Source organism: Mus pahari, chromosome 10 (genome assembly GCF_900095145.1).
Source record: "Mus pahari chromosome 10, PAHARI_EIJ_v1.1, whole genome shotgun sequence".
In the NCBI taxonomy this organism is placed as follows: Eukaryota; Metazoa; Chordata; class Mammalia; order Rodentia; family Muridae; genus Mus; species Mus pahari.
The window spans coordinates 67,926,950-67,934,824 of NC_034599.1; the positions used below are offsets into that span (position 1 = coordinate 67,926,950).

At 47.6% G+C, this 7,875-nt stretch overlaps 1 protein-coding gene across 5 annotated transcripts in view; it reads left to right on the forward strand.

Annotated features, from left to right (window-relative positions):
* Rab27a (RAB27A, member RAS oncogene family) overlaps positions 1-7,875 on the forward strand; it is a 50,557-nt gene that overhangs the window by 22,043 nt on the left and 20,639 nt on the right. The gene's annotated exons all lie outside the window — the stretch shown is intronic.

Genomic DNA, 7,875 nt, shown 5'->3' on the forward strand with positions numbered 1-7,875 from the left:
AGAGAGAGAGAGAGAGAGAGAGAGAGAGAGAGAGAGAGAGAGAGAGAGAGAGAGAGAGAGCGAGCGCACGAGCACTCAGGTTTGCTGTTAGAGAGCTACGTGAGTGTGTGGCTGGCAGATGCCTGACAAATGAAAGGCAGCTGGAAATGTTGATTGCTGGGGGCAGTGGGGGGAGGAGGAGTAGGCAATGTGGTCCTGAAGAGCTTGTTTCCATGGCTGCAGAGCAGCTCTGTTTAATGAGCTTGGTTAGGATGTGAGGGAGGGGAAGCTGTATATAGTCCACCAGAGCACCCTTTGGGGGCATCTCTGCCCCAAGCCAATGGTGCAGCTTTTCCTCAGGGGTGGAGTGGTAGGATAGGAGTGCAGGATTCAGCACAGAGAACTTAAAGCCTACTTTGGACCTCATGTTGAAGAAGTCAGCTTTGATTACAACGTACTGGAAACACCACTCCTTTAAAAATGCTGAAAGTATCACCCTGGTGTGTAAATGAACGGGTGCAGAAAGAGCGGGGTGCTAAATACGCAGGACCCAATTCCTCTATGGGTGAGAAAATGTACAACACTCATTCTCTTAAAAAGTTAACTCTAAATGAGACCCTTTTCTCAGTTTTACTGACAACTCGGGGTTCTTTGGATAACTGCTCTCATTACTCAAGTGGACATGTAATTTGCATTTTTCTTAGAACAAGAGAAGCAGCGTTGCCCCTTCACAGAGTAGAGGGGCTTGCTTCTTGATCTGGTACATTTCCCTAGCCGATGGCCGCCATTGATGCTCGACAGCTGCTTCATCACACAGGCCCGTGTTCCATGAGGAATCTGCCCAGAGTTCCCACCTAGGTTTCAGAAAGGTGTTTGTGTTGCAGAGCGTTGAGAGACTCTTGTTCCTACTCCACATCCTTCGGAGCCCTCTGCTCTGGGTGCTGTCTCTAACAGTTCTGCCTTGAGCAGCAGGCGGGGGGGGGGGGTTGGTGGTCTCCAGCTTAACTAATAACCCCCACATTCAGTAACTTCGGAGCCTGTGAGTAGCAGATGGACTTGCAGGGAGCCTGAATTTCAGGCGGCTTAGGTTACTCCTGTAATTCCATGCTTGCAGACTCTTTTCTGTCCTATCTTTGAGGAATGCCGTTTAAGTGTCGTTCTTTAGCTTGTGTGGAAAGTACCCGGCTTACAGCCGTAACGTGGGGTTCAAGCCCTGACCTGCCTGGAGTGATGAGCAGAGCTCTAACTTAGTTGATCCACCACACCCAGACTCTTAGCTGCTCTCTTTACCCAGGAGGGTGTGGTGTCTGTCGCCCTGTAGAGGATCCTGGCTCTGGGCCCTGTTCTGCACTGTCTCTCCTGTCCCCACAGAAAGCAGCCACCCACTGGGAGTAGACTTCGCACTTCTTCATTTATTTTTTATCACATTCTTGGAGACATCCCAGCTTCGGGGTTCATTGGGAGGCACGCTCAGCTGTGGGCTGGTGTTTCACGACAGTGACATATGGCTGTGTGAATTATGTGACTGCCTCTGTGTTATTTACTGTATTACTCAGGAAGCCAATTAACCACACCTCTACTCTACACATGGAACGTTGTATTCGCCTCCCACTAGACAGTATATAAAGCAAGAGGTACTTGTCACAGACCTAAGGACTACACTCCCAGATCTTGGTAAATTTCCCGGATTCCAATATGTCCATATTCAAATATCCTCAAAGAGGCTTTAGCAATAAGTGACAGATGCTGCTCCTCGAGTAAGTGAAAGGACAGGTGGTCACCCTGGGACAAAAAGCCAGTGTCTCCTTTGAGTCACAGACACCGACAGGTCTTCCGGATCTACTCAGGAAAGGTCTAACCACCTCTCCTTCCCTATCTTGCTGCAGCCCATGTCACCACTTCCTGGTCACCTGCTAAGGGATGACAACCTTTCACAAATCCTCAGTGGACTCTGGAACTGACAGTGTTTAAGTTTTCTTCAAGCTGGTTTTCCCTCACACTGACCCTATGTGTCTTTCTGAGCCCGTATTAACGGTCAGAGTAGGTTTTTAGGGCTGAGGCTGTAACTCAGTGGTAGAAGACTTGCCTAACCCAAACAAGGCCCTAATTGGATCCCCAACACCACTAAAGAAGAGAAAGGGGAGGGGTGTTTAAAATGAGAAGCATCCTGCAGGCTGCGCATGCTGCCACTCACATTTAAGTCTAGTGTTCAGAATTCAGAGCAGGCAGGCCTATGAGTTTGAGGCTAGAGTGGTGTATGTAGTGAGATCCATGCCAGCCAGGGCTACACAGTAAGATTCTCCCTAAAGAGCAACAACAAAACATGTACCTTATCATTACAATAGGCAAGCCAGCTTCCTGGGTAAAGGTACTTGCTGCCGAACGTGATGACTTGAGCCAATTTCTGGAACCCACACGGTGGAAGGAAAGAACTAACATTTGCATGGTTTTTCTATGACCTCCACGTGTGCTCTCCCCCCCCCCCAAATAAATAGAAAAAAAAAAAAAAAAAGAACCCTCTGCACGGCTAATAAGTCGAGATGACTGACCGTTTGGATCAATCACTAGGCTGGAATCTTTCTGCGAGTTACCTCAGTCTGTAAATCACATCTCTGCACTTCATAGGGTCCTTATGATGGCTGGCTTTATTTGTCAAGTTGATACAGCCTAGAATCACTCAGGAAGAGAGTCTCAGTGAGGGATTATGTAGATCAAGGTGGCCTATGAGCAAGTCTTAACTGATGTGGTGAAGCTGTCCCCCCTGGGTTTGAACCCTGAGCTGTCCAAGGGCAGAGGAAAGGCAAGCCACCAAGCACGCATGCATGTTATCATCCTCTCTGCTCCTGACCATGGATACGGTGTGGCCGGCTGCTTCCAGTTCCTGCGGTTGTCACTTCCTGAAATGATGGACTGCCTTCTGAAGTTGCAAGCTAACATGTATGTACATACTCATAGAGACATATGTAGTAACACTTAGAGAGCAAGGAGGACAGGGAAGGGAGAAATTATAGAATTATAATCTCAAAAGCTTTTTTAAAAAGTAAAAAGCAAAACAAAAACAAAACAAAAGACTCAGATTCCCCTTAGTTGCTTATTGCCAGGGTGTTTATCAGGGGGTTGGTGGCTGTTGCCTCCGTTTTATAATTCAAAGGATGAGGTCACTTTTAAGCACTGGGGCTGAACCGTGTAAGGCAGAAGAGGAAGGGTCAGAATTTGGACCTATGCAAACCCTATTCGGGAAGGCACTCTCTCTGTGTTGGAAATCTATAGATCTAAGGATGATAAATAAGTACAATTCACTATGTCTAGCCCTGTTTGTGGCGTATGACAGTGTTCAGCATTGCTTCCCTCTCTTCTTATTTTTTTTGAGACAGTCTTGCTGTGCGATGACCCAGCAACCTTTCCTGCGTCAGCTTCTTGAGTCTCAGGGTTAAAGGCATGATCTGCTAAAGCTCATCTCCTTTTGTCTGGATGAAACCACTCCCCTCATTTACTCTCTGGAAAACAACCTATGTTTAGAGTTTTTGTTTATTGTATTTTTGTTAGTTTTGGTACTAGGAATTAAACCTAAAGCCTTGAACTGCTAGACAGGTGCTCCCCCCCCCCCCCACTACATCTTCATGTCCTTTTTACTATTTGTTTGAGTGGAGGTGTCACCCTTTCTAGCCTCCTGCCTTAGCCTCTGGAGTAGCTGGGATTCCAGGCTTGCACCACCAGGCCCTGCCCTCATCTTGCACTTTTTTTTTTTTTCCTTTTAAATAAGGAAGCTCTCTGCCTCTCTGGCACTTATCTAACATGCGGTTCTTGTTGAGGAAATGGGTGTTCTGTGCTTTCTATTGTTAGTCTGATGAGAATGAGGGTGGGGAGCTCTTTGAGAAAATATTTGTGTAAGAAGGGAGAGGCAGAAGCCAACTGAGTGGGAGTGTGTCCACTCTGAAGGTGCCTGGAACATTTGACCCTGACGGAGGCTTTGAAACAGTACTTCCTCCAGGAGAGAGGGGCTCTGTTGGTGCACGGTTCCAATGCCCACAGCACATCTTAGCTTGATGAATTTAGTAACCTTCTTAATGGAGATGACGAGGGTCTGGGCATTTCCTTGCAGTTCTGTGAGTCACAAGCTGTTAGATGACACTGAATGCTGGGTACTCCACAAACAGCATGTCTTTCCATCTTCAGGGCAGTTGTGTGAGGGGGTGTGTTATCACCGCTCTTTTCTTCTTCGAAGATCTTACAATTCTTTATTTTGGTGTGTATGGATTTGTACCTGCATGCAGCGTCTGAGGAAGCCAGTAGAGGGTGTCAGATCCTAGAGCTGGGTTTACAGTTGGTCATGAGGCGTTGATGTTGGCGCTGGGAACCAAACCCAGGTCCTCTGTAAGAGCAGCAGGTGTTCTTAACTGCCAAGCCATCTAGCCCCCAGGGTTTAATTTTCTTTTTTTTTTTCTTTAAAAAACCAAACCAAACCAACCAAACAAAAACACGGTCAGTGTGGTGGCACACACATTAATTTGAAACTAACCTGGTCTACACAGCAAGTTCCAGGATAGTAAGGACTACACAGAGAAAACCTATCTTCAAACAAAACAAAACAAGGCAACATCATCATTAAAAATAATATGGTCAGGCAGTGGTGGCACAGACTTTTAATCCCAGCACTCAGGAGGCAGGTGGATCTGTGAGTTTGAGGCCAGCCCGTTCTACCTGTTCTACAGAGTGAGTTCTGGGACAGCAGGGGTGCACAGAGAAAGTCTATCTCCAAAAAAATAAAATAAAATAAATAAATAAAATAAAATAAATAATAAACTAAAGGGTTGAAGAGAAAGCTCAGCGGTTAAGAACACTGCCTGCTCTTCCAGAGGACCTGAGTTCAATTCCCAGCAACCACATGGTGGCTCACAACCATCTGTAATGGGATCTGATGCCCTCTTCTGGAGTGTCTGAAGGCAGAGACAGCGGACTCACATGCATAAAATAAGTAAATCTTTAAAAAAAAAAAATAAAGCCCAGGTACCTGACCAGCTTTTCCCAAATTAACATAAAGCACAACTAAAACAGGTACAGAGTCTTTGTCACTCCTATTGCAGAACCAAAGCCCCTTGGCTCCCATCTGAAGCCCCCGCCTTCCAGCCGACTGGAGCTTGTCTGGGTCTGCTTTCAAGTCTTAGCTCCGTTTCTGTACAACACGAAGCCAGGCTCTAGCCTCATGTGATCCTCATTTCGAGAGCTCATTAATCCCGAGTTCTGTGCCTGCAAGGAGAAACTATGAACACAGCCACCCCTTAGTAAAGCGTCACCCTTTATATCCTGCAAACAGAAGTGTGAAGGTTTGTAGAGGCTCTGCCCTTATCCACAGGGCCAGTCCTATCTGCAATATGAGGTCACAGGTCTGCGCCAGGGCTGTCTGAGGAAATTCACCACAGCAGCTCTAGGGGCTGAGGATTTTGAATTTTTAATAGTCACCAACTTGAGGCGTCAGGCAGGGGTAGAAGAGGTGAACCTGAGGAGAAGACTGTATTCTATTAACTCCTGCTTACAGGAAGCACCTACTGTTGAGCCTAGGGCCCTAGTAGACAGTATGAGGGAACATCAAGGCATGGTGGGCACCTGATGTGCGCATGGATGGGAGGACCCGCCTTTCCTTCACGGGCAGGATGGGGTGTCTCTGTAAGGGGGATGGACAAAAGGTCACTGTTTTGTCAGGGAGTTAGTGTTTGATGTGTGAAATGAGAGTGCACAGGGCTTTCCTGAGGGGTGTGTGTGTGTGTGTGTGTGTGTGTGTGTGTGAGAGAGAGAGAGAGAGAGAGAGAGAGAGAGAGAGAGAGAGAGAGAGAGAGAGAGAGAGAGAGAGAGAGAGAGAGAGAGAGAGAGAGAGAGAGAGAGAGAGAGAGAATGTAGCCCTGGCTGGCCTAGAATGCTACACAGACTGCTACATTGGCTGACTTAAACTCACAGAAATCTGCCAGGCTCTGCCTCCCCGGCATTGGGATCAGAAGTGTCTCCTCCCTGCCCCCACTGCTCCCCCTATACCTGGTGAGAGAGTCGGTTCTCTTTGGATTGGAATTGTGTGCTGCATCTGTTGAGAAGGTAGAAGCAGATGGCGAAGGCCTCACAGAGGAGAAAAGCAACCGCGGATGGGTACTGCTGGGGATGGCCATGACATTTTCTCCTTTGTGGTGGAGTTTGTTTCAGTTGATCTTGAATTTTGAGCAACTTCCTGTTAGAAAACCCAGGTGGAGGTGGATTTAGCTGTGGGTTACGGTTTCTGCTCCACTATGGAACCCACTTCCTGAAAGATCATGACAGCTAGGCAGTCTGACCAATAAGTGGGAAATAATGACAGTTTATACAGACTCCATCAGACCAACTTGACCTGGGAGTTAGTTAAAAGTGACTTATTTCCTCCTCCTCCTCCTCCTCCTCCTCCTCCTCCTCTTCCTTTTCTGGTTTTTCAAGACAGCGTTTCTCTGTATATCCCTGGCTCCTTAACTAACTCTGAAGACCAGACTGGCTTTGAACCAAGAGGTCTGGCTGTCTCTGCCTCCCAAGTGCTGAGTTTAAAAGCATGTGTCACCAGTCCTGGGATGTGTGTGTGTGTGTGTGTGTGTGTGTTCACGTGAATACGGAGGTCAGAGGTTGGTGTCAGATGTCTTTCTCCAGCCCTCTGTACCTTGCCTTTTGAGACAGGGTATCTCACGGAATCTGAAGCTCACCAGTGGACTAGACTGGCTGGCCACATCTGCCTATCCCTACACTGTGACTGGGTTAGGGATGGACCTGCCTTTTTGTGTGCGTGCTAGGGAATCAGAACTCAGGCCCTCACACTTGCACAGTAAGTGCTTTATGAACCGAGCCATTTCCTATGAGCATAAAAATGAATCAGACAAACGAAATTATTTAAAGTCCAAGTGGAAAGAGAGAGAGACCGGGATCTAGCGTTGAAAAGATGACCTGCAGCCACTGAGTGCTGGGAGTCACCACTCATACCCCATCCCACCCACCCCACTTGTCCCACCCATCCCACCCGTCCCATCCATCTCTGTCTGCACATTTTCTCATTGAGACAACATCTCAACTCAAGTTGGCCTCAAACTCAGGCTCCTCCTGCATCCCTTCCAGGTACTGGAGTCAGGGACATGTACCACTGTGTGTTATTCTCTCCCCGTCTTATGCTTCTCTTTTTCTCATTACTTTTTTCGTATTGGAGATAGTCTCACTATGCAGGCTTGGTTGGGTGAGAACTCACTGTGTAGACCAGGTTAGCCCCAAAGTCATAGGCAATTCTCCTGCCTCTGTTTCCAGATTGCTGGGATTGCAGGTATGCACCACCACACCCACCTGTACCACACCCACCTGCACCACACCCACTGCCCCTTCTTTGGTTCACCAGCTTTTGTTTTATGTGGTCTGCCGTGACTGTGATTAAATGTCCTACTGACATTCCCACTTGGAGTTTCCTTCTTTATAATTCTACAGCTGAGTTCAGGAAAGCCAGAGCTACACAGAGAAACCCCATCTCAAAAAACCACCCCCATCAAACCAAGCAAAACTAAAGACCCAACCCCCGAAACCAAAAAAACCAAACCCCAAACCCTAAACTACTATTTACGTTTCCATGAGCATCTCAGCCACCAATTATTAGGCTCTTGGGGACAGTGAACATCTGACTACCTTCCCTTATGGACCCCTAGAACAGGCTGTTACACAGAGGCACCTGTGGAAAGCCAGGCATGGTGGTGCATCCTGTCTGTAATCCAAGCACTTGGGAGCTGGAGACAGGAAGATCGGGAGTTCTAGACTAACCTGAAGTAACTGAGACCTTCCTCAAAAATAAACAGAAATCAGCCGGGCGGTGGTGGCACACACATTTAATCCCAGCACTTGGGAGGCAGAGGCAGG